The sequence below is a fragment of the Manis javanica genome, chromosome 6 (assembly GCF_040802235.1).
Source record: "Manis javanica isolate MJ-LG chromosome 6, MJ_LKY, whole genome shotgun sequence".
Lineage (NCBI taxonomy): Eukaryota > Metazoa > Chordata > Mammalia > Pholidota > Manidae > Manis > Manis javanica.
This window is the reverse complement of record NC_133161.1, coordinates 74994555-75019749: the sequence shown is the minus strand read 5'-3', so window position 1 is coordinate 75019749 and position 25195 is coordinate 74994555. Positions and strand designations below refer to the sequence as shown.

The window sequence follows — 25195 nt, the reverse complement described above, 5'->3', positions numbered from 1 at the left end:
ACATATGCTGGTGCTCCTGTATTGGGTGCATATATATTTAGAATGGTTATATCCTCTTGTTGGACTGAGCCCTTTATCATTATGTAGTGTCCTTTTTATCTCTTGTTACTTTCTTTGTTTTGAAGTCTATTTTGTCTGATACTAGTACTGCAACACCTGCTTTTTACTCCCTGTTGTTTGCATGAAACATCTTTTTCCATCCCTTGACTTTAAGTCTGTGCATGTCTTTGGGTTTGAGGTGAGTCTCTTGTAAGCAGCGTATGGATGGATCTCGCTTTTTATCCATTCTATTACTCTGTGTCTTTTGATTGGTGCATTCAGTCCATTTACATTTAGGGTGATTATTGAAAGATATGTACTTATTGCCATTGCAGGCTATAGATTCATGGATACCAAAGGTTCAAGGTTAGCTTCTTTAGTATCTTACTGTCTAACTTAACTCGCTTATGGAGCTATTATAAATGCTGTCTGGTGATTCTTTATTTCTCTCCCTTCTTATTCCTCCTCCTCCATTCTTTATATGTTGGTTGTTTTATTTTGTGCTCTTTTGTGTTTCCTTTCACTGCTTTTGTGGTTAGTTGATTTTATTTTTTTCCTTTAGTTAGTATTTCATTTGTCTGCTTTCTTTTCTGTGATTTTATTTGCTCTGGTGACACCTATTTAGTCTTAGGAGTGCTCCCATGTAGAGCTTTGCCTCTAAAATACTCTTTAGAGGTGTTTTGTGGGAGCAAATTCCCTCAACTTTTGCTTGTGTTGGAATTGTTTAATCCATCCTTCATATTTAAATGATAATCCTGGTGTATACAGTATCCTTGGTTCAAGGTCGTTCTGTTTCATTGCATTAAATATATCATGCCATTCTCTTCTGGCCTGTAAGGTTTCTGTTGAGAAGTTTGATGATAGCCTGATGGATTTTCCTTTGTAGGTGATCTTTTTCCTCTCTCTCACTGGCTGCCTTTAAAACTCTGTCCTTGTCCTTGATCTTTGCCATTTTAATTTTTATGTGTGTTGGTTTTCTTCTCCTTGGGTCCCTTCTTTTGGGAATTCTGTGTACTTCCATGGTCTGATTGATCATTTCCACCCCATTTTGGGGAAGTTTTCAGCAATTATGTCTTCAAATATACTTTCTATCCGTTTTTCTCTCTCTTCTTCTTCTGGTACCCCTATAATATGGATATTGTTCCTTTTAGATTGGTCACACAGTTCTCTTAATATTGTTTCATTCCTGGAGATCCTTTTATCTCTCTCTGTGTTAACTTCTCTGTCTTCCTGTTCTCTGATTTCTATTCCATTAACAGCCTCTTGCACCTCATCCAGTCTGCTCTTACGTCCTTCCAGAGATTGTTTCATTTCTGTAATCTCCCTCTGGACTTCATCCCTTAGCTCTTGCATATTTCTCTGAAGATCCATCAGCATGGTTATGACCTCTATTTTGAATTCTATTTCAGGGAGATTTGTTAGATCTATCTCCCCAGATTCCTTCTCAGGGGCAGGTGTCTGGGTTAGTCTGGTCTGTATGAAATTCTTCTGCTTTTTCATGGTGATAGAGGTAGTTGTGGGGAGCTGGTGCATTTGTCAGCTGGGAGAACGTCCCTTCTTGCTGGTTTGTGGCCTTCCTGTCCTGGGAGAACAGTGACCTCTAGCGGCTTGTGCTGGGCAGCTGCACGCAGATGCGGTGTCTGATTCTTGCCTGGCTGCTGTGGGAGAAGCTCTGCCCTGTTGCTGTGGGCATGGCCACTGCCTTTATGGTGGAGCGCGCCAGAGGGGGAATGGGCAGGAGTCTGGTTATCACTGTGAGGGGCCTCTGAGCTGCATTGCCACTCAGGGGGTTGGGGTGCCCGGAGTTCTCCAGGATTCCCAGTTACTGGGATGATTGCGCTGGGTTGCTTCCATGAAGCTGTGAGGCCCCTGTCCCTTTAAGATTTTCAAAGGGCATTCACTTTTCTTTGTCCCAGGGGTGCCGGCTGTGGGAACCCGCTCACAGGTCTTACTGTTCTGTTTCCCTAGTATCCAGCACCCCACGCATTCTGTGTGTGCTCTGGAGTGGATGGCTAGGGCTGGGTGTTTAGCAGTCCTGGGCTCCCTCTCCTTCCCTGCTCCAACTCCTCTCCTCCTGCCGGGGAGCTGGGGTGAGGGGTGCTCAGGTCCCACCGGGCTGTGGCTTGTATCTTACCCCCTTCATGAGGTGCTGGGTTCTCGCAGGTGTGGATGTGGTGTGGCTGTTGTTCTGTGTCTTCTGGTCTCTCTTTTAGGAATAGTTGTATTTGTTGTATTTTCAAAAATATATATGGTTTTGGGAGGAGATTTCTGCTGTTCTACTCATGCTACCATCTTGGCTCCTCCCCACTCAACTACTTTTGAGTCACAACTTTCAGAGCCTGAATAAATCAAAATCTGCAAAGAACAGTAGCAGTAGCATTTTGTAGGTGCTAGGATCAAAAGCTTTCTCCACCAGGGAAAAATTGCTCTATTATTTTTCATTTCTAACCTTGGTTAGAATTCAGATTGATTTTTCCATGAGCATAGTCTGGCCAGAGGCTTCTGGAAAAAGGATTTCACTTACTTGATTCCTTTATGTGACTTTGGGTCTGCAGTGGTGGATTCCAATTTTAGGACCTCAGCAGAGAAGTTGCAGAAAAATCTGGACTATTGATTGTACAGTTGTTTCTTAGAGTATTATAGTTTTCAAATCCTTGTGTCTATAGATTAATGGGCCATTATGGAAAATTCTTGAAAGTATATGAGTGTGTGTTTGTGTGTGTGTATGTGAGAGAGAGAGATCATTAAATAATTCTCTAGTTTGTTGATAGGAAATGAAAATGTAAGTATTCAGCATTTAATTCATGTGTCTGTGTCTCCATTTACATTGAGTCAATTATCATAATCATGACTGAATTAATTTGCTCTAAAATCCATGTATTTACTCAGTGGATGCAAGTACACTCACAACCTATATCACACCTTTGCATGTAGGACTTTAAATATGTCTTGTAATTAGCAAAGTACCAACATAGTGATTGTCTCCTTGCTAAAGTCATGCATGAAAACATTAGCCTTTTATGTAAAACTTAGAAAGGATTTTTTCTCCCTTTCTTAATCATGAGATGGCAGATTACCAGGGGAGGAATCTCTTCCTTGTAGAGTCTTCTGGTCTTACAATCCAGGGGATGATGTAGAGCACAAAGTGCACTATTTATTCATGTTCAGGGGAGGGGTCCTGTAATTAACAAGATTTGAACCAAACACTTCTTTATAACTGATGAGGAACTTAAAAATGAGCGTTACTCATTTCCAGGTTGGAAAGTGGCAGCATATTCTATAGCTCAGAAATCAAGGCATTGATCAGGTAAGATGTTTCAATTACACCTGCTTTAGATAAGGTCAAAGTGTATCAGTAGGTATGTTGGAAGGTGCCATTTATTTAGTTTTTTTCCAAGATCCAGGCACTGTTTTATATCCTGCAAAGTAGGTTTAGTGATCTCCATTTTATAGTGAAGGAAATAGTCCTCCAGGTCTTAAATGTTTTGTCCAATAGTCAGTGGCTCATAAGTGACCAAGAAGTGGGTTTCAATCTTGGTCTGTATGGTTCCAAACTTGCTCATAATTGCTTTACTACAATAGACCACTGTAGTTACCAAGTTTGTTAGCAGCTTGCTGGTGCAGACATATCCTCACCTCCCTGAAAATGACTGAGTTCTGTTATTATCAATACAAGAATAAGTCAGCATGAATAATCTATGTGGTTATTTTCCATAGGATTTATAATAATTTTAGATTGACTATATTGTAGCTGATTTAATCATTAGACTCCCTTAAGTAACAGTAAAATTAACCTCTCAACTAGTTTTCTTTGGAGGTTACAAAATTTAAACTTAAGGAGAAGATCTTAAAAATTATCTGGCTAGGTCCTTTCATTTAATGGAGTAAAAGTTGTAGGAGTTTGTGTTTGGTTATAATATATGTGAGATTGTCTAAGTGTCTGCTGCTGTGTGTTCATGTCTATGTGGTAGGTGAAAAGGGTATTGTCACATGCATTGGAAGAAAATAAGTAATTGAGTTGCAACTGAGAGATTCCCACCAGAAGGAAATGAAAATATATAGTCTATGAGAGGAATTAACATGAGTCTGTTTCTCCATTTATATTGAGTCAATCCAAATCACGACTAAATAATTTTCTGTAAACTTCATATGCTTAGTTAGTAGAGCCAATATGTTTGCAGCCTATATCATACCTTTCTATATGTGAATTTTATCTCATTGTCTTATTCTAGCTCACTGATTTTCCAACCCTCTAAGTATAAGAATCTTTTTTTAAAAATCAAAACAATACTGGAATTCCCATATGACAGTAGCAGTGTTTTTAGCATTCACACATTGACAAAACACAGAGTTTCAAAAAGCTACTATCAGTTCAATAACGCATTAAAGTCAACTTATATTTCATGAATGCAAAAAGCATTTCCATGCATTTGAACAACAGTAGTACAAATGGGTAAGAAAACTATTGAGTATATTGATGTGGGTTCTTTGAGATAATAATCCCACTTCATTCATTACATCAATTTTTCATTTACTGTATATCTACAAGCAGGTACTACATGCTGGACACTGTGTACAGTGGGTATGCAGAGAGGGCTACCTGAGCTGATACTTGACTTCTTGGAGTTCCATGTGTGAAATGTGTAATGGAGGAAGTTTACAAGGCACTAGAAGGTATTAGTCATGGCATTTGACCTGGTTTGGGGGTCAGGAAATGCTTCTTGAGTCAATGACTCATATGAGACTTGAAAGATTGCAGGTTGTAGGGGAATGGGCACAGTTCCAAGGGAGCCACTGGCTACAGACTGGCTCCAGTCCCAAGTTATTTCCTAAGTAGTAAAAGAAGCATATATTATTATCTCATTATTCTCCAATGAATGAATGAAATGGAATAGTTGAGACAGGTTAAAACATTTATTAAGGCCCTAGTGAAGGCATGGGGTCATCATTCTAAAAGACTTACATTGCAGAAATTCTTACAGTGGGGTGATCAGTATGGCTGCACTCAAAGCCTGTGAGCCCAAGGCCATCACATGTCCCTCTGGGGGGTAAAGGTCTTCTTGCTGAGACCCTTCCATAGGTAAAGGCTAGTTTTTTCTTCCAAACACATGGTAGAGCTCTCATGTAGTCATTTATTTATTCAAGAGATATTTAACCCACTCCCTATTATGTGCTGACCACTCTTCTCAGCTGGAGATGTATAAAATCCCCCTCAAAGTTTACTTTCTAGTGCATAGGAAGAAAAAGGTAGATATGAGACAGAAGATGGTCTAAGTGTTACGAAGACAAAGCATATTAAGCAGAAGAGAAAGATAAGCAGTGGTGAGGAGGAATCTATTGGGTTAAAAAGTATGAAGATTAGGTGGTTCTGACTGAATGACATTTCAACTGAGACCTAGAGAGAATGAGTAAGAAAGTCCCATTGTTACATGGGGGAAGAGTCCACATTTCCCACACCCTGGTAAGTCAGAGAGAATCATATGATCCCTTCTATTGCTTTCCTGAAGACTGTCCTCTAAGGTGACATTTTCTGCCCACTTTTTGTTGCTTCCTAGGATGACTGCCAGTGTTAATATTTTTTGCATTTAAGAGAAATCCAAAGGAAGGTACCAATTTGCAAAGGTCTTTTGATCCTATCTAGCTTTTAACAAATCAGCTTGGTACACTACTTTCAAATCTTTGTTGACAAAATAATAAATTATTATTACCTTTGCTAATTTAAGGACAACTTTTTGACCTCACACTGTTTTATTTTTTCAATGTTATAGTTCTTTAAGAAGAATGTGGAAAAAATAGAACATTCAAGTTAGTCATTAGGGTCTGCTCAGATGAACAGTTTGTTAAAGAAGACAGCAATTTCATTCTTCCTACCTCTATTTCCTTTTCCCCAGAGGAAACTACTTTCAATACTTTGGGCTGATTCTTCCTGGCATTTATCTCTACATGTCTAAGACACACTGGTCAATTGATTTCCCATTATGGAATATGAAGATGCAGGTCTTTCCCCCATTATTTCTCCAGCAAGTACATGCTCATCTTTCTATTTTCGTACTGTATTTACACCATCATTTTGGTTAAATCAATATTCATTGAGTTATTATAAATATGTATTTTCAGAGATGAACCATATTAAACTATGATTAATATCCTTTCTTATACAATTTCTTGTTTCTCCTTGGTTGAAAGTCTTTACAAAATTTGACTTTTAATCTTATTTGCTTAGTTTTATATGTGTTTATCAATAACTCAACTTCAAATTATTTGCCAAGTTTGAATCTCATTTGTATTTGGTATTCTATCAAATTCATCTTCCTTTCTTTCCCAGAGAGTTTTAACTTACTTCAGTATGGACTGGTAGCCTTCTATTCCTGGAGCTTAGATTTTGTCCCAGTATTTCTCTGTATTCTCATCCATATAATTTCTTTTATTTTTTTTTTAGTGTGTATTTCCTGTTTCCTATACCTCAAACATTCCTCTTTTTTGTGTTTACTCCATTTTCTGGTGGAATGCATACTTATATGTTCTAGGGTGAATGGCATTAAAATTTTAGATTCTACAAGTCTGATAATGTCTTTATTTCTACCTATATGCTTGACTGGATTATGGCTGGTTAGAGAGTTCCAGGTTGGAAATAACTTCCTTCAGAATTTTGAAGCATTGCTTCCAATTTCTAATTTGAAGCTATCTTTCTCCTCATTTGACTGCAGTCTTCTTTTTCCCTCTGGACCTTGGAAGGTTTCCTGTTTGTTTCCAGTATTTTCAAATTTTGCAATTTCCACCTTGGTGGAAATTGTTTTCATATGATGCTGAGAACTTGATGGTTCCTTTTAATTTGGACACAGTTTTCAGTTCTGAGCACCTTGAACAATTTAATACTCTCTTTTTCTCCCCTCTGTTCTTTTGTTTTGGTTCTCCTATTATTTGACTGTTGTACTCTCTGGACCTTATTGTTTTCTTTCTTTTTGTTTCCTACTTTCCATCCCTATGTCTTTTCTTTTTTAAAAAAAAAACATCTTCTGGTTTATTTATTCAAATTTACCTTCCAATTCTTGTAGTAAGTTTTTAAAAAATGTTATTGGTTTAAATTTAAGCACCTTTTTTTTTTGTTGCTGTTCTCTGAATTTTTCTATGCTTATGGCATCCAATTCTCATTTGTGATCCTGGTGATTGATTATCCAGGAGTAATAAAGTTACTGGTCAATACCAGTGAGACTTGCATTTTCCTTGCCAATGTGGTTCCCTGAGAAACAGTAGGCTTCTAGTCTAGTTATTTCCAGTAGATTTAAATGTGAGGGATTGGAACAAATTTGAAGTTTGAAGCCTGAGAATTTTTGACTTTTGGCTTCTGTGCTTTAAATACCCTCATTAGCTGAATGGCCTTTGCTTTGTGGAATTCTCAATATCTTCTTGGATGGGATGACTACCCTCACTGTGGACTTAACTGTTTTTTCCTGCCAGAAAACTTTTAATGGAATGTGTCTAAGCAAGTTTAGGGCCACCAATCTCATTTTCTGTCAAAGCTGCCACTTCACTACTTGTAAGAGTTTCAATGTGGGGTACAGAAGCAAGTGACTTTTTTTGCTCTATAAGAATCCTAATTGGGGATTTTCATTCAATCTGGATTGCATGCTGAAGGGAAAGTACATGTCAGTAATGTTCTATTACTTTCCTTTCCATTTCTGCTGGCAGAATGACTTGCTATAATCTGAGTTTATCCTTTTGTTGTAGGACATGGCTTGAAATTTCAAGAACTAACCATCATAATCTCTCATTTTAAAACTACATCTGTTGTTAACTCCTGGTCTGTATTCCAGAATGGGTCAAGACACAATTTGAGCAAGTGTTCTACCACCACATAACAAAGGCCTCTACCTTGCAGCCTGAAGTGTCTGTGTCTTTAATATTTGGTACTATCTCCTCTTCTTAGGCAACTCTGTCCTTTAGGTTTACTTGCAGTACCCTGCCCTTGGACACCAAATTCTGTCTGAATCAGTTATTAATTCATTCAGTTGTTAAGTGACAGAAAACCAAATTAATAGTGGTTTAAACAGATAAGATTTCTTGTTTTTGTCTTTGGTGTCCAGACATTCATAGTGATCCAGGCTCTTTCTGTCTTCTTGATTTTCCATTCTTAATTTGTGATTTTTACTCTTGTTGTAAGATGGCTGCTGTGTCTTTTACCTTCTCAGGAGAAGAAAGGCAATGTGCATGTCACATGCTTCTTTCCCCATGAGAAAGCTTTCCCGAAAGCTTCAGTGGAGCAATTTCTGCTTACATCTTATTGGCTTCCTGTAGGTCACGTGATCAGCACTAGCTCAGTCCTTGGATGGGATAGGTATGCTGTGGATAGACGTCAGCCAGCAGTGTCAACAGAGACTGTGACGAAGTTACTGGGCCATTTGCCCGAGTCTTGGAAATGATCTCTCCCCGGACCAACATCCAGTCTGACTCTTCACATATCAGTGGGCTTTTCACTTTTTTTTTTTTTTTTTACCAAGATCCAGTCTGATTCTATACATACCAGTGGACTTTTCTCCTTTTCTTCAGTTTGCCTGTGCAGACCTGCCTGTCTCTGTTGCAAGTGTACTGCTCTCCTTTTTGCCCTGAATCAGCCTCATTGTCTCTGCTCATTTTCTCCTGCCTTTGCTTTGTTCAGGCAGACCCTATTTAGAGGACATTTCATATTCAATGCTTTAAACTACACTGCATTCATTTAAATAAATCCTGAAGATTTTACAGTGTGGAAAGCTTTCTAACCTTAAGCAAAATGTTCAATGTAAATTTTAAATGCATTTAAAAATGTTTCAAGGCATGGGAGTAGATCCATATTTAAATTCTGGTTCTATTAGAGGAAAAGTAAGAAAGTCCCTAATCTATTTTATGTAATCGTATATAAATTTGGCTTTAATGAGTATGTGATTGTCTCTTTTTTTACATCATTATTGTCCTTTTCATGTCAATCCTTCCTTGTCCTCTAATTTCCATGTTTATCAGAGCCCTAAGTCAACTGGTCACAGAATTCACAACTTCAAGTTCCTTTCAGTCATGAGAAATGCATGAGTAAGCAAAGCAGATTTTACTGAAGAAGAAAAGAGGAAGGAGGGGATTTCTATCTCATGCCCCACAGAAAACAAAATCCATTTTAAATGAAATCCTTTCTCAGTAGTGTACCATGGATAGTCTCTCTTTGAATGTTTTCCAGTCAGTGCTCTATTTTGATGGCTACTCTCCTTTCCTCCTGGATTCTACCCTCTGCCCTCCTTCAACTCACAACTTTTGCCCTCTATTATGTGGAACAGTTGAGTTCTGGCATGGCTCCCACATGCAAAATTGTAGACACTAGTTCAGAAAGGTGCATTTTAAAGCAAAACTCTATATTGCCCTTAGAAGGCAGATGAAGTTATTTTTGGGAAAAAAGGTTTTCTGTTATAATATAATCCCACAATTCTCAAACTAGACTGTATTCAAGAGAAAGAAATGTATTTTGTGGAATTTTATTATTTTACAACTGGATTGTTATATTTTTGTGAGACATTAGACCATTTTGTTTGGATAGTCTTTACAGGTCAGGAGTTTTTATTTCTAATGGACCACAGTGGTTGAGTAAGAAGATGATAAAGGTTAGAACTCCTGTAATTCTCTGTATATGTATCAATACATCTTTACATATTGTGGCTGAGACCCTTGGCTGCTTTCTTTCAGAATAAAATCCCTTATTATTCCTTGCAGCTAAGTATAGACTTTTGAATAATTTTTCTCCAATAGGGAGTTATCAAAGTATTGTGTGAAACTTATGAAAAGTGTCTTTATTTGTCTATTTCTCTTTGTTGCTAGTTGGAATGTAGATGTGGTGTCTGGAGTACAAGTATCCACTTGGACCATGAAGGGTAAATGTGTGGGAATGGCAGAGGAGCAAGACAGGAGATTGACACCATGGAGTGCCAAATTAGCTTTTGGTTGCTTATGTCCAAACTCTGTTTATGGGAGACAGAAATAAATTCTGTCTTGTTTAAGTCATTCTATTTTGTGTACCTGTAACATGTAGTAAACCCTGTTTCTAATGATGTATTTCTTAATGTTTATTTTATTTCAAGGATTTGATATATAATCAGAGTTGTTACTTTGTAAGGAGGCTAACTTCTAAAGTAGTGGCCTCCAAAATGAGTAAGTATATGCCACAGTATGCACAAAATACTTTGGGATATAAGATGAAAATATCAGAACATTTCTTTTTAAAAATCCATTATAATGTAGCAAGAAAGAAGTTAAGATTTACTTACATTTAATTACTGAGTTGACTGCTGTACCTGAGTCTATATGTTGGACAGTCATGCATCCCAAGGGAAATTCTACAACCTAGAAGGGTTGGTGGTTATATCTTCAGTTTTTGGTTTGTTTTTAGGATATTGCAGCATTTACTATGTTACTTGTCTGGTTAAGAAAAGCTACAAATTATATTCTCTAGTTTTAGCTAAACTAATCTTCACAATATGGCTAAATGACTTAATATTTCAGGAAAGGAACTATAGATTGAAAATCCTGACACAAATGAATAATAAGAAAATGATAGAGCAGACACCTTCCCTATTTTATGAGTTGAGTTTCTTTTTTAATTGCATTATGAGGTGATTACACCACCCCTATTTTGCCTCACTAAAATATTTATTATTATTTTTAGTACAAGAAAAACAGTTCAGTGCTGTTAGTAGATACAATAAACTGTTAATAGATACAATAAACTGTCTCCAAATTCCATGTTAATCTTTCATTTATAATTTCTTTTTTGTATGTTTATAGTATATATAGTATGAGTACAGTTTGTTTATATAAAATTTATAAATATATGTGAGGTGAGGGATTTTTTTCCTGATGGGGTGAATTTTTTAAAGATCCTTTTTTTTTTTTTTCCAATTTGGAGAAGTTGAAAAGCTAAGAACTGTATTTCCAAGCCCTTGTTACCTGTGATTTGAAAAGGTAAAGTGAGGGATAGGTCACCTTTCTGTAGTTAATTCAGGCTATTTCTGGACTAAAATTGTAATAACTCTGTGCCCAGCTTGAAAAGACATTATGGTAAACAAGTCTTCTTTCTCCTCTTTCTATTTTCCCAGCAGGTCTGGATGAAAGCTGAGGATAAAAGGAAATAACAAAGACTCAGGATAATAGTAGTAATAACCAGTATCATTCAATAAAACATCATAATTCTTGATCCATCTTTCCGAGATCAGGTTCATATGCTGACATTGGGCAGTTAAATCAACTTATTTCAACTCATTGGATATAAGTTGGGATCACTGTTTGTTGAGACAGTATTTCCTGATGTTAAATCTGAGGAATTTAAGTCCAAATCCATTCTCAAACTGTCTGAAAAATATAGCTACTCTTTTTATCAGCAGCTAAGATTGTAGGCAATACATCCTTCTTTTTTGCTACCATGACAATAATTTCTTGGCATAAATTCCTTCCACTTTAAGGCTAAGAATACTCATAAATGGAGTATCAGAAGATTTAGATCTAAAAAGGGAGAATGCCAGAAATGTCTGTTGTTATGCTGAGATATGGTAAATATCATTTTCCAAAAAGGCTGAGCACTCATTTTTTCTCCCCACCCAACCCCAAATGAAATACAAAGTAGAACCCAAGGCATAAGATAATTAGAGTGATGCACAGTGAAACCAACGTGAGGGAGTTTTTCATAAACCTTTCCACCTTTTCTGTGTCATTTCGGATATTGACTACATGGAGATGCCCACCTTGCTTCTTATTTCATGTTTTGGAATTTGAGTGTGGTTTCTGTATTGCTTACTTCTATAGCTTCAGTCCTCAGGAACAATAATAGTCTTAAAGCATTCTAAGCCCGGTTTTAATCTCTTGGGGTGTGTGGCTTTGAGGATGTGAGTATGAACTTAATCACAAGAGTGTGGGAGGGAAGGATGGTATGTGTGTGTGTGTATACACACACACACCATATCTTTATCCATTCATTTATCAATGGACATTTAGGATGCCTCCATATTTTGGCTATTGTAAATAATGCTGCAATAGATATAGGGGTGTGTATATCTTTTTGAATTAGTATTTTTGTTTTCTTTAGGTAAATACCTGCAAGTGGAGTTACTGGGTCAAATAGTATTTCTATGTTAAATTATTTGAGGAACCCCCACGCTGTCTTCCATAGCTGCTGCGCCAGTTTGCATTCCCACTAACAGAGCAGGAAGGCTCCCTTTTCTCCACATTCTGGCCAACACTTTTCGTCTCCTGTCTCGTTGATACTAGGCATTCTGTCTGGTGTGAGGTGATATCTCATTGTGTGTTTGATTTGCATTTCCCTGATGATTAGTGACATTGAGCATCTTTTCATGTGCCTGTTGACCATCTGATTTCTTCTTTAGAAAGATGTCTATTCAGGTACTCTGTGCATTTTTAAATTGGATTTTTTTGATGTTGAGTTATATGAGTTCTTTATATGTTTTGGCTATCAACCCCTATTAGGTATATCACTTGCAAATATATTCTCCCATCCAGAAGGTTACTTTTTCATTTTGATGGTTTCTTCCACTTTGCAGAAGCTTTTTAGTTTGATGTAGTTTGCTTTTGTTTCCCTTACCTGGGGAGATGTACCTAGAAAAAAATTGCTAAGGCTGATGTCTCAGAGCTGCCTATTTTTTCTCTAAGGAGTGTTACAGTTTCAGGCCTTATATTTAGGCCTTTAATCCATTTAGAGTTTATTTTTTTGTATGATATAAGAAAGTGATCCAGTTTCATTGTTTTGCATGTAGCTGTCCAGTTTTCCTAACACCATTTATTGAAGAGGCTGTCTTTATCCCACTATATATTCTTTGTCATAGATTGAGTCAACCATTTAAGTTTGGGTTTATTTTTGATTCTCTTTTCTGCTCCATTGACCTATGTGTCTGTTTTTGTGCCAGTACCATACTCTTTTGATTATTGCAGCTCTATAATATAGTTTGAAATCAGGAACATACTACCTCCAATTTTGTTCCTTCTCAAGATTGCTTTGGCTATTTGGGGTCTTTTGTCATTCTGTACAAATTTTAGGATTATTTGTTCTAGTTCTTTAAAAAATGCCATTGGTTTTTGATAAGGCTTGTGCTGAATATGTACATGGATTTGGGTAGTATGGACATTTTAACAGTATTAATTCCTTTATTTCATGAACACAGCATATCTTTCCATTTATTTATGTTATCTTCAGTTTTTTTATCAGTGTCTTATGGTTTTCTGAGTACAGATTTTTCACCTCCTTGGTTAGATATATTCCTAGGTATTTTATTTTTTTTGGTGCAATTGTAAATAAGATGGTTTTCTTAATTTCTCTTTCTACTAGTTTGTAATTTTTATATAGAAACAACAGATTTCTGTATATTGATTTTGTATCCTGTGACTTTAGTGAATTCATTTATTAGTTCTAGTAGTTTTTTGGTGGAATTGTTAGGGATTTCTAAAAATAGCATCATATTTTCTTTAAGTAGTGAGTTTTACTTCTTCCTTACCAATCTGGATACCTTTTCTTTCTTTTGCTTGTCTGCTATGGCTAGAACTTTTAGTACTATGTCAAATAGGAGTGGTGAGAGTAGTTGTTCTTGTCTAGTTCCTGATCTTAGAGGAAAAACTATCAGCATTTTGCTATTGAATGTGATGTTAACTCTGGGCTTGTCATTTATGACCTTTATAAGGTTGAGTTATGTTCCCACTGTACCCTCTTTGCTGTGAGATTTTATCATGAGTGGATGTTGAATATTGTTGAATACTTTTCTGCATTTGTTGAGATGATAATATCGTTTTTATCCTCCTTTTGTTAATGTGGTGTATTACATTGGTTTGTGGGTGTTAAATCATTCTGGCATCCCTGGAATAAATCCCATTTGATCATGCTTAATTATTCTTTTAATGTACTTTTGAATTCAATGTACTAATATTTTGTTGAGGGTTTTGACATCTATATTCATCAAGAATATTGACCTGTGATTTTCTTTTTTCATAGTGTCTTTTTCTGGTTTTGGTACCAGTATTTCTGGACTTATGGAAGAAGTTTGGAAGCATTCCTTTGTCTTCTATTTTTTTGGAATAATTTGAAAGGGATAGGTATTAGCTCTTCTTTAAATGTTTGGTAGACTTCGCCTGTGTAGCCATCTGGGTCTGGATTTTAGTTTGCTGGGAATTTTTGATTAATGATTTAACTTTGTTACTTGTAATTGGTCTGTCCAGATTTTCTATTTTTTTCTGATTCAGCCTTGGAAGATCATTTTTCTAAGAATTAATCCATTTCTTCTAGGTTGTCTAATTTATTGGCATATAATTTTCACAGACTTCTCTTACAATTCTTTGTATTTCTGTGGTGTCAGTTGTGACTTCATGTAACTTCTTTCATTTCTGATTTTATTTATTTGAGTCCTCTCTTTTCTTTGATGAGGCTGGCTAAAGTTTATCAGTTTTGTTTATCTTTTCAGAGAACCAGCTCTTAATGTCATTGATTTTTTTCTATGACATTCTTAGTCACTATTTCATTTATTCCTGCTCTGATCTTTGTTATGTCCCTCTTTCTACTCTTCTACTAACTTTGGATTTATTCTTCTTTTACTAGTTCCTTTAGTTTTAAGGTTACATTGTTTATTTGAGATTGGTTTCAGCTTGAGATAGGCCTGTATTGCTATAAACTTCCCTCTTAGAACTACTTTTGCTGCATCCCAAGGCTTTTGAACCATTGTGTTTCTATTTTCCTTTGTCTCCATGTATTTTTGGATTTCCTCTCTGATTTCTTCATCGATGCATTGATTGTTTAGTAGCATGTTATTTAACCTTTATGTATCTGTGTTTTTTTCCAGTTTTTTTCTTGTAACTGGTTTTGCATTTTATACCACTGTGTTCAGAAAAGATGCTATGTACAATTTCGGTCTTCCTCTTTACTGAGATTTTTTGTGGCCTAACATGTGATCTATCCTTGAGAACATTTCATGTGCACTGGGAAAGTGTGTGTATTCTGCTGATTTTTATGGAATGCTCTGTATATATCTATTAAGTTCATTTGCTCTAGTGTGTCATTCAAAGACACTGTTTCCTTATTGATTTTCCACATGTATAATCTATTCTTTGATGTAAGTGGTAAGTAATAATATTATTTTTTTATTAATGTCAATTTTCCTTTTACATCTGTTAACATTTATTTTATATATGTAGGTGCTTCTATGTTGGGTGTATATTTTTAATTGTTATATCCTCTTGTTCGGATTAATCCTTTATCATTATGTAATGCCCTTCTTTGGCTCTTGTTACATTCTTTGTTTTAAAGTCTATTTTGTCTGATGTAAGTATTGCTCCTCCAGCTTTTTTTGTCCACTTACATTTGCATGGAATGTCTTTTTCAATTCCCTTCAACTTTCAGTCTGTATTTGTTTTTAGGTCTGAAATGTGTCTTTTATAGGCAGCATATAGATGGGGATGACTTTTACTTTTTGCAGTTTTATTGCCATATAATGCATATCCCAAACAACTCACGAATTCAATGGCTTTTAGTATATTCACAAAGTTTTGTATCCATCCCTACAAATGAATTTTAGGATACTTCATTACCCCTAAGAAAATCCCTTTACCACTTTACTACCCCCTTGATTCCTCCATCCCCATCAGCACTAAGCCACCACTGATCGACTTTCAGATTTCCTTATTTTGGACCTTTTACATAAATGGAGTCAAACATTATGTGGTCCTTTTCACTGGCTTTTCACTTAGCATAATATTTCAAGGTTCATCCTAACTAAGTACATATTAATATTTCATTTCCTTTTACTGCTGGATGGTATTCCATTGTAAAGATATACCAAAGTTTATTTATTCATTCTTTTTTAAAATTAATTAATTATTTTTTTAAATTTAATTTTTTATTTTGGTATCATTAATTTACAATTACATGAAGAATATTATGTTTACTAGGCTCCCCCCTTCACCAAGTCCCCCCACATACCCTTTCACAGTCACTGTCCATCAGCGTAGTAAGGTGCTGTAAATTACTACTTGTCTTCTCTGTGTTGCAGAGCCCACCCCTACCCCCTCCACATTATACATGCTAATCGTAATGCCCCCTTTCTTTTTCCCCACCCTTCTTTCTCCCTTCCCACCCAACCTCCCCAGTTCCTTTCCCTTTGGTAACTATTAGCCCATTCGTGGGTTCTGTGATTCTGCTGCTATTTTGTTCCTTCAGTTTTTCTTTGTTCTTGTACTCCACATATGAGTGAAATCATTTGGTATTTGTCATTCTCCACCTGGCTTATTTCACTGAGCATAATACCCTCTAGCTCCAGCCACGTTGTTGCAAATGGTAGGATTTGTTTTCTTCTTATGGCTGAATAATATTCCATTGTGTATATGTACCACATCTTCTTTATCCATTCATCTACTGATGGACATTTAGGTTGCTTCCATTTCTTGGCTATTGTAAATAGTGCTGTGATAAACATAGGGGTGCATCTGCCTTTTTCAAACTGGGCTGCTGCATTCTTAGGGTAAATTCCTAGGAGTGGAATTCCTGGGTCAAATGGTATTTCTATTTTGAGCATTTTGAGGAACCTCCATACTGCTTTCCACAATGGTTGAACTAGTTTACATTCGCACCAGCAGTGTAGGAGGGTTCCCCTTTCTCCACAGCGTTGCCAACATTTGTTGTTGTTTGTCTTTTGGATGGTAGCCATCCTTACTGGTGTGAGATGATATCTCATTGTGGTTTTAATTAGCATTTCTCTGATGACTAGCGATGTGGAGCATCTTTTCATGTGTCTGTTGGCCATCTGAATTTCTTCTTTAGAGAACTGTCTACTCAGCTCTCTGCCCATTTTTTAATTGGATTATTTGCTTTTTGTTTGTTGAGGTGTGTGAGCTCTTTATATATTTTGGATGTCAACCCTTTATCAGATCTGTCATTTATGAATATATTCTCCCATACAGTAGGATACCTTTTTGTTCTATTGATGGTGTCCTTTGCTGTTCAGAAGCTTTTTAGCTTGATATAGTCCCATTTGTTCATTTTTGCTTTTGTTTCCCTTGCCCAGGGAGATATGTTCACGAAGAAGTCACTCATGTTTATGTCCATGAGATTTTTGCCTATTTTTTTTCTAAGAGTTTTATGGTTTCATGACTTACATTCAGGTCTTTGATCCATTTTGAATTTACTTTTGTGTATGGGATTTGACAGTGATCCAGTTCCATTCTCTTACATGTAGCTGTCCAGTTTTGCCAGCACCATCTGTTGAAGAGACTGTCATTTCCCCATTGTATGTCCATGGTTCCTTTATTGTATATTAATTGGCCATATATGTTTGGGTTAATGTTTGGAGTCTCAATTATGTTTCACTGGTCTGTGGCTCTGTTCTTGTGCCAGTACCAAATTGTCTTGATTACTGTGGCTTTGTAGTAGAGCTTAAAGTTGAGGAGCGAGACCCCACCCCCCACTTTATTCTTCCTTTTCAGGATTGCTTTGGCTATTCGAGTCTTTGGTGGTTCCATATGAATTTTTGAACTATTTGTTCCAGTTCCTTGAAGAATGCTGTTGGTAATTTGATAGGGATTGCATCGAATCTGTATATTGCTTTGGGCAGTATGGGCATTTTGACGGTATTAATTCTTCCTAGCCAGGAGCATGGGATGAGTTTCCATTTGTTAGTGTCCTCTTTAATTTCTCTTAAGAGTGACTTGTAGTTTTCAGGGTATAGGTCTTTCCCTTCCTTGGTTAGGTTTATTCCTAAGTATTTTATTCTTTTTGATGCTATTGTGAATGGAATTGTTTTCCTGATTTCTCTTTCTATTAGTTCATTGTTAGTGTATAGGAAAGCCACAGATTTCTGTGTGTTAATTTTGTATCCTGCAACTTTGCTGAATTCCAATGTTAGTTCTAGTAGTTTTGAAGTGGAGTCTTTAGGGTTTTTTTGTACAATAGCATGTCATCTGCAAATAGTGACAGTTTGACTTCTTCTTTACCAATCTGGATTCCTTGTATTTCTTTGTGTTGTCTAATTGCCATGGCTAGGACCTCCAGTACTGTGTTGAATAACAGTGGGGAGTGTGGGCAACCCTTATTTATTCATTCTTTAGTTGGTGGACATTGGAGTTGTTTCCACTTCTTGGCTATTGTGAATGGTGCTGCTGCTGTCAACATTCGTGTACAACTTCTCAGGTTGATATGTGTTGATTCTCTTCACATATTCATAGAAGTGTAGTTGCTTGATCATACGATAACTTTATTTTTAAACTTTAATGAACTTCCAGATTGTTTGCCCATGGGGTTACACCATTTTACATGCCCATCAACAGTGTTTGAAGATTCTGATTCTTCCTCGCCCTCATTGACACTTAAGTAAATAATTAATATTATCTGACTTTTTGATTTTGGCCATTTAGTGTACGTGAAGTAGTTTCTCATTGTGGTTTTGATTTGTATTTCCCTGATGACTCATGTCACACATCTTTTTATGTGCTGATTGGTCGCTTGTAAATCTTTGGAGAAATGTCAGGAGTTATTTCACTTTTCATTATTGAAGTGTGAGATTTCTTTTTTATTCTGGATACAGATTCCTTAGCAGATATATGATTTGAAAAATTTTCTCCTATTTTTTTGGGTTATCTTTTCCTTTTCTTGATGGAGTCCTTTGAAGGATAATTTCTGTTTAAGAACATATTTTGGAAGATATCCAAACCTGGACTTCCCTGAAAGCAAATGTGAAGACAAAGCTTATACACAGGGGGGTTATTTTGAAATAATATCAAGGAGCAGGAGTGAAGGACAGTGAGATAGAAGCAGGGAATGAGGGAAAGACAACAGTGATGTGTATCTGGGGCAGCCACTGTTGTGGCTGACTGGTACTTGATCCTTGCTAGGACTTTCTGAAGAACTTTATAAAATGTGTGTTAGAACTGTTCATCTGTAGGACAAAAGGTCGAGTAGTTAGCTATCAGTTCCCATTTACCTATTTGTCAAGGGTGCTTCCAAAGGCATTAAACTTCTGGGATGTGTTTGATGAGTGTCAAGCTGTTTTCTGATGACATCCCATGTTGTATATTGGAGGAGCCCTGGGGTAGGAGACCCCAGGTGGAGGGCTGCCAGGTGGCACTTGCACTAAGTTGGTTGAACCTCCATTGAACTTGTCAATGCAGGAGCGACTGGTGTAAGAGGTGGACCAAGGGGATTCTGAAGTGGTACACAGCTATTTCTACTCTAATAGGTAACAGAAATAGTATAGATTTACACAAAAGCCAAAAATCACCTGGTAAAGAAAATATTCCTAAAAATCCATATGATTAAGATGAGGTAAACTAGCATTGTGGATAATTTCTGGTTATAATATGGTTCATTTGAATAGTAATTATCAGTTAAGTGTTTTAAACATCTCATTTAATCCTCATAATCTCAACTCTGTGGGGTAAGTATTATTGGTTCCTTTTTTAAGGTGAGGCACCGGAGGCTCAGAGATGATTAAATCACTTGCTGGAGGCCACACATGGGTTTTGTTGCTGTTCAATACTTAGTCAAAGCTTAGAGAGATATTAATGCTTCCCTGTCAGAGGTAAATATATTCTACCCATTTCTCCAGGGGAGAAGTTTCAAACTCATGTGAGTTACAGAGGCCAAGCAGGTAGAGTTGACGACAGAGGTGGGCAGAGAGGGGATAGTGGCTTATGGAATAGCTGCTCCTTAATTCCCAGTGACCTCCTAATGTGGGAATGTCAGCCCCCTGGGGCTAGGTCTACTAACTAAAAATGCTTGTTGGAATTGAATTTTATTGGAAACTCCTAATTTAAATGTAGGCAATAATAAAAAAAAGAACCTTACATGGACCAAAGAAAATATATCTACAGGCTGAATGTAGCCTATTTTCTGTGCAGAGGTAACATCCACTCTAGATACTTCAAGACACCATCTGGGACAGTATCTAATATCATTTAGTCTCCTTTGTAGAACTGGCTTTACAGCATTGTGCTTTTGGAACATTGTACTTCTGGCTTATCATGTACCTGAAGTACATGATAAGCAACTCATTCTTGCATTTATTCTAAGGCTTTTGAGGGATGCTGTTCACTGCATTAATCCTCATTATAAAAACCCAATGGGAAAAATTTCTCACTGGACTCAGTAATAGTTGACTTTTCTTGAAAAATGTTGTTTTGATCTTATGGACTCTGCAAATCATGTAACTGAGCATGCTTTTTCATTTTATTGTCTTCTAGAGGTTCAGAACTAAATTTGTGGCCTATAAAAACAAAATATTACAGCAATAATGACATTATTTGAGTGCTGATATTACAGTGATTTTATTTCAATTCCTGCTTTATTTTATCTTTACCTCAGTTATTATTGAAAATATCATGTACTGAAGGCATTTTAAAGCTGCTACACATACAACAGGGTATAAATGATATATCTAGTAAAGGTTAGAATCCAAATTAAAACTCAGAGTTTCAATTCTAAACCCAGTCTTTTCTCCTTATGACATATTTACTCATGTTTTCAGTCTATGAAACAAAGTGGTTGGGTTGGAAGGAATGTGTAGTTGATCATTTTAGTACAAGTACAATTGCTTTTCTTTTTCAAAAAACATGCTTCGTGGTATACCTGTGTGTGTGTGTGTGTGTGTGTGTGTGTATACATGTACACACATGGGATGCTGTGAAGTTTAAGAAGGGTCAGGGAGTTGCTTGAAGTTGATAACCCTTTTATATAATTGCAGCAGGGCTGCAAAAATTTGAGCTTAATGAAAATTAACATCTGCCTTCTCTCAATTTCAGGCCCTTTTAATTTATTTGGATGAAACTGTGTTTATGGGGAAGCTCTGAATGTGTGTGTGGCTATGTTAAATCCAGTTGTGTATGTTCTGTTTGCCAGGTACTAGAGGTAATGCTTAGGGGAAAACAAGATCACAATGGCAAAATCAGCTCAGGAGGCCATGGCAAGCTGTGCAGCTGAAATAAAGCACATGTTCTGCTCAGCTACTATCCTGTGGGCTAACTAAAGAAGCTTAAGATACCACATTTTTCTTCTTTAGTCTGAAAGTTTTTGAAGACTTGTGCAGCTTCAAAGGAACACCAAAATTGTTCCTGCCTAGCCCATTATTGTATTAGTAATGTATCATCCAAAAACCTATTCAATGTCTTATTCTTACTTACTTTTGGGTATTTAATTTATCTAAAGCATTATAGGGCTGTGAATGCTTCCCAGAGGTCATTAGTTTAGCCTTCTGCTTCCAAGCAAGGCTGCATTTTTCAGCATTTCCAGAACAGATTTTATAACTTCCTTTGGAAACACCTTTCGACATTTAATCAGTTCTTACCTTATACTTAGCCTTCATCCCTCCAGCTATATCTTGAGCACAGTTCTTACTCAGTGAGAAAGAAAAAAATCAACAATCCATCAAATGTTTCTAAAAACCTTATATCAGAATAACCTGAGGTGCTTGCTAAAATGCAGATTCCCAGGGCACCAGCATCAGAGGGATAGCTTAAAAGACATTTAGGTAGGATCAAGGAATCTCTAATGTTCTGAAGCACTGGAGGTAGATTACTTTTCCATATTTCAAGAAACACTACTGTATACTTTTGACCAGTGAACCTCTGACTTTGGTATAGAGTTTGTTAATTTTAAATATATTGCTTAGCCATCTTCCTGGAGAACCATATTTTATAGATTATATATTGGACCTTAGAATTCATAGAAATACTTCTTGGTGATGGTGTTCATCAATATTTGAGATGTATAGCATTAGATAGCCTCTAATTTCCTTCTCCATAAATTTCAACTTATTTATTTTCTCTTTGCCTGAAGTTGACACTTCAGTGTGTTAGGTGGGCCATTATATTTATGTGAGCTCTCTGTTCATATCTGTTGACTATTATATTGTTTTTCTTTTCCTTATCAATTTCCAAGAACCTTGTATGTACTAGGGAGGTTATTATTCTTTGTCTCCAGTATAAGTTGAAAGTATTTTTTTTGTCATCCTTTGCTTTTGCTTATAATATTTATTGCCTAAAATATTTCCATACATTTTTGTGTATTTATATATATCCACCTCATCTCAGATAGATTCTGGATTCTGAATCATAGATAAAAAGACCTTATTATGGAATTTCCCCATGTCTTCTCTTGTTTTATTACTTCATTAAAAATATATTTAAATCTTTGTTCCATTTGTAATTTGTGCTAGTGTGAGGTAAGAATTAGGGATTTAACTTTATTTTTTCAGATGGCTTCTGAATTTTCCCAATGTAGTTTCATTTCTTGACTAGTCTATTATCCCCACTTGTATGATAATTCATCTTTACCATATAGTAGATTACCATAGATATTTGTGTCTATTCCCAGATTTGCTTTCTATTTGTTCTTTTCATTTGCCACTGCAACAGTGATTTGATTATTGACATTTAATAAAATGTTTTAATGTCTGGTAAATAATCTCCCCCATTGATTTTTTTTCACCCAACTTTTTTCCTGATTATTCTATTTGATTATTTTTCTATATGAACTTTAACATAAAATCATGTAGTTTTAAAAGTTAATTTTTGGGGATTGTGTTAAATTTATACATTTCTTTAAAGAGCACTAAGATTATTATACTGAGTCTTCATTCTCAAGAACATGGTATATGTTTCCATTTCTTCAGGTCTTCTTTTGGGTCTTTTAGTGGTGTTTAAAGTTTTCTTCATAATGATCTTATACATTTCTTATATTTAGTCATTGATATTTTATCTTTTTTCAATGCTATTACATATGGGACCTCTTATTCCATTCTGTTTTCTACCTGCTTGTTATTTTTACTTATGAAAATATATATTTCCTAATCTCCTGTGGAGGTTATTGTCATCTATTGAATTTTAAATTATAATAGCTTCATTTTTATGTTTGCAGTTCTCTTCAGCTATTAAAGCTCAGCTGGAGCTTTCTTCATAGTGTTCTGGTCTTTCATTATAGTTCTAATTTCATCTTTTACTTTTTAATATTTCTAAAAACTTATTTCATTGTCTTCTTCAGCAATCAGGGCCTAACTTCATCTGTGTTTGGAAACTGTTTTGTCCCTTATGGCACTTCCTTTCCTTAGGTGATTTAAAATGTTTGTTGTGAGTTCTTCACCTGAGCTACATTTCCCCCTAGGAGTCTCTTGAGACCCCAGTTGTGAAAACATCCCTAGAGTAGTTTTATGGATGCTTCTGCCAGAATCTTACCATTTTTAATGGTTGTGGATAAGTCTGTATCTTAATTTCTTATCACCATTTTTAATGGTTGTGGATAAGTCTGTATCTTAATTTCTTATCTCGGGATGCCTTACTTTATATTTAGTGTAGATTGAGACCCTGCATGCATGGGGTTTGATGTCTCCTGAGTTTATTCTTATATCTCCTTAGAGCCCCGGACAGATGAAAGACTTTCTTGCTCTTTCCCCAGGCTGTTCAAATTCTTTTTTCATGGAAGTGACAGCTCTTCAACACAGTGCATTATGCAGAGGGCTCATTGCAGCCCCTGTTCTTACTGCAGATGGAGGTCAGTCCTCTGTTCCTGAGTGAATGTTGACACTACATACTCTCATGCAACTTAGTTCTATGTCTTCTCCAAGGAATCAAGAATTCATAAGGCAAGAATATCTAAACAAAAATTAAAATGAATAAGACTGTAACACGGGGAAATATCAGAAGAGTAATGTGAACATGGAGAAATTTCTTCTCATCTAATAGGAAAACATTGGAGAGATAGAATACAGTGGGTTTTTTTCCCAAATAAATGCCCCAGGGTTTTTGATAATTTGTCCCCTTGCTTTAAGTAAAAGTCAATAAGGTCTGCATTTTCTTCTCTTACCTTCATTCCTTTTTATGTCAGAAGTTAATTATCCAGTCTGTGTAATTATTACCAGCACACAGAGTATCGGGGGCCTGCAAGAGGTTCAGAATTACATATGGGCTTTTAGCAGTTTACACAGTATGGGCTTTGAGTCCATTTGAGAAACACTGAAAGCCATTATCATCTATCTGTAAAATGTCTTGCCCTGTGTTTGCTGCCCTCAGAACAGTGGGTTACCAGAAAGCCACAAAGTACTGGTGAACTAATTGGGCAAGAAGTTTTGGGCATTTTCTATACACCCATTGTCTAGCTGCACATCTATTGTGTGCTTATTGGCTTTTTCTTTTCAGAAGTCAGACAAGTTTTTCTTTTTGTTCTTGAGAATTGCTATCCTATTCCAGCTGCCTACTCTCTTCAGAATATTTCTTAGCCATAATTCATTCTTCCCAGCAGATGATCTGATTTGGTTCCAAGTCCCATAAGTGCCACATCCTTATTTTCTGGGTCAGTGACTTCTGAGTGATATTAAGTTTTTTTTCTCCCCTGTTCCCTTCCCTCTCCTCCCCTCCCTTTCCCTTCCCTTCCCTTTCTCTTCCGAGTCCAGGGATTAAGGGACTGGATTTCATCCAACAGGTGACTCTCTTCTGTGCCTATTCACTTCTTTCTCTACCTTCCTGTACTCTCCTTTCCTGCACTTATCCTCTTTACCCCGAGTAGGTATTCATACCAGAGTCATCCAAGTCTTTGAAATACTTTTTTTGGGGGCTTTTACTGTATTTGGTGGAATATACCACCATCTTTTATGTATACTACTGTTTGGTTAAGAAGAAAAGTGTTTTAAATTAGTTAAGTCTCTTGACACTGGTATAAGATTATTTTATATCATCTTTTCACTAGGTAAAACACAACTGCACTATGTCTTCTGAGAAAATAAAGTGTCACACGCCAATCAGAGCATGGCAGGAAACCTGTGATTTATGAGTGACTGCAGCCATCAGAGGAGCCTGGGGTTTGGTGCGTTCTCAGACCACATCATTCCGTGCTGGTAATGTCTGGCCACAGACCCTATGCAGAAACCATCCACTTGCGTTGTTACATGGAGAGGAACACGTAAGTTTCAAGAGAACACATAAGCCTCAGGGATGTTTTGTCTACAGCAGGCAGACCAATTTTGTGGGCAGACCTAGTGTCAACTGAAATTTGCCACTGGGCCCAGGAAACTGCTTCTGTTGCTCCTAAGTTAACACTGTTTTCCCTCAAAGTGATAGATATCCCACATAGAATGGAGCCTTGGGTGCTGAGGAACTGGTGGGACCAGAGAATGTCCTCCTC

General features: G+C 36.5%; 1 long non-coding RNA gene across 2 annotated transcripts in view; it reads left to right on the top strand.

The window, feature by feature from the left end:
* The window catches only part of LOC140849920 (uncharacterized), a 71281-nt gene that overhangs the window by 24010 nt on the left and 22076 nt on the right, over positions 1-25195 (top strand). For both annotated transcript variants that reach the window (XR_012132320.1, XR_012132321.1), the window contains exon 2: positions 24761-24973. This is a non-coding gene — a long non-coding RNA (uncharacterized lncRNA). The remainder of the gene's footprint in view (positions 1-24760; positions 24974-25195) is intronic.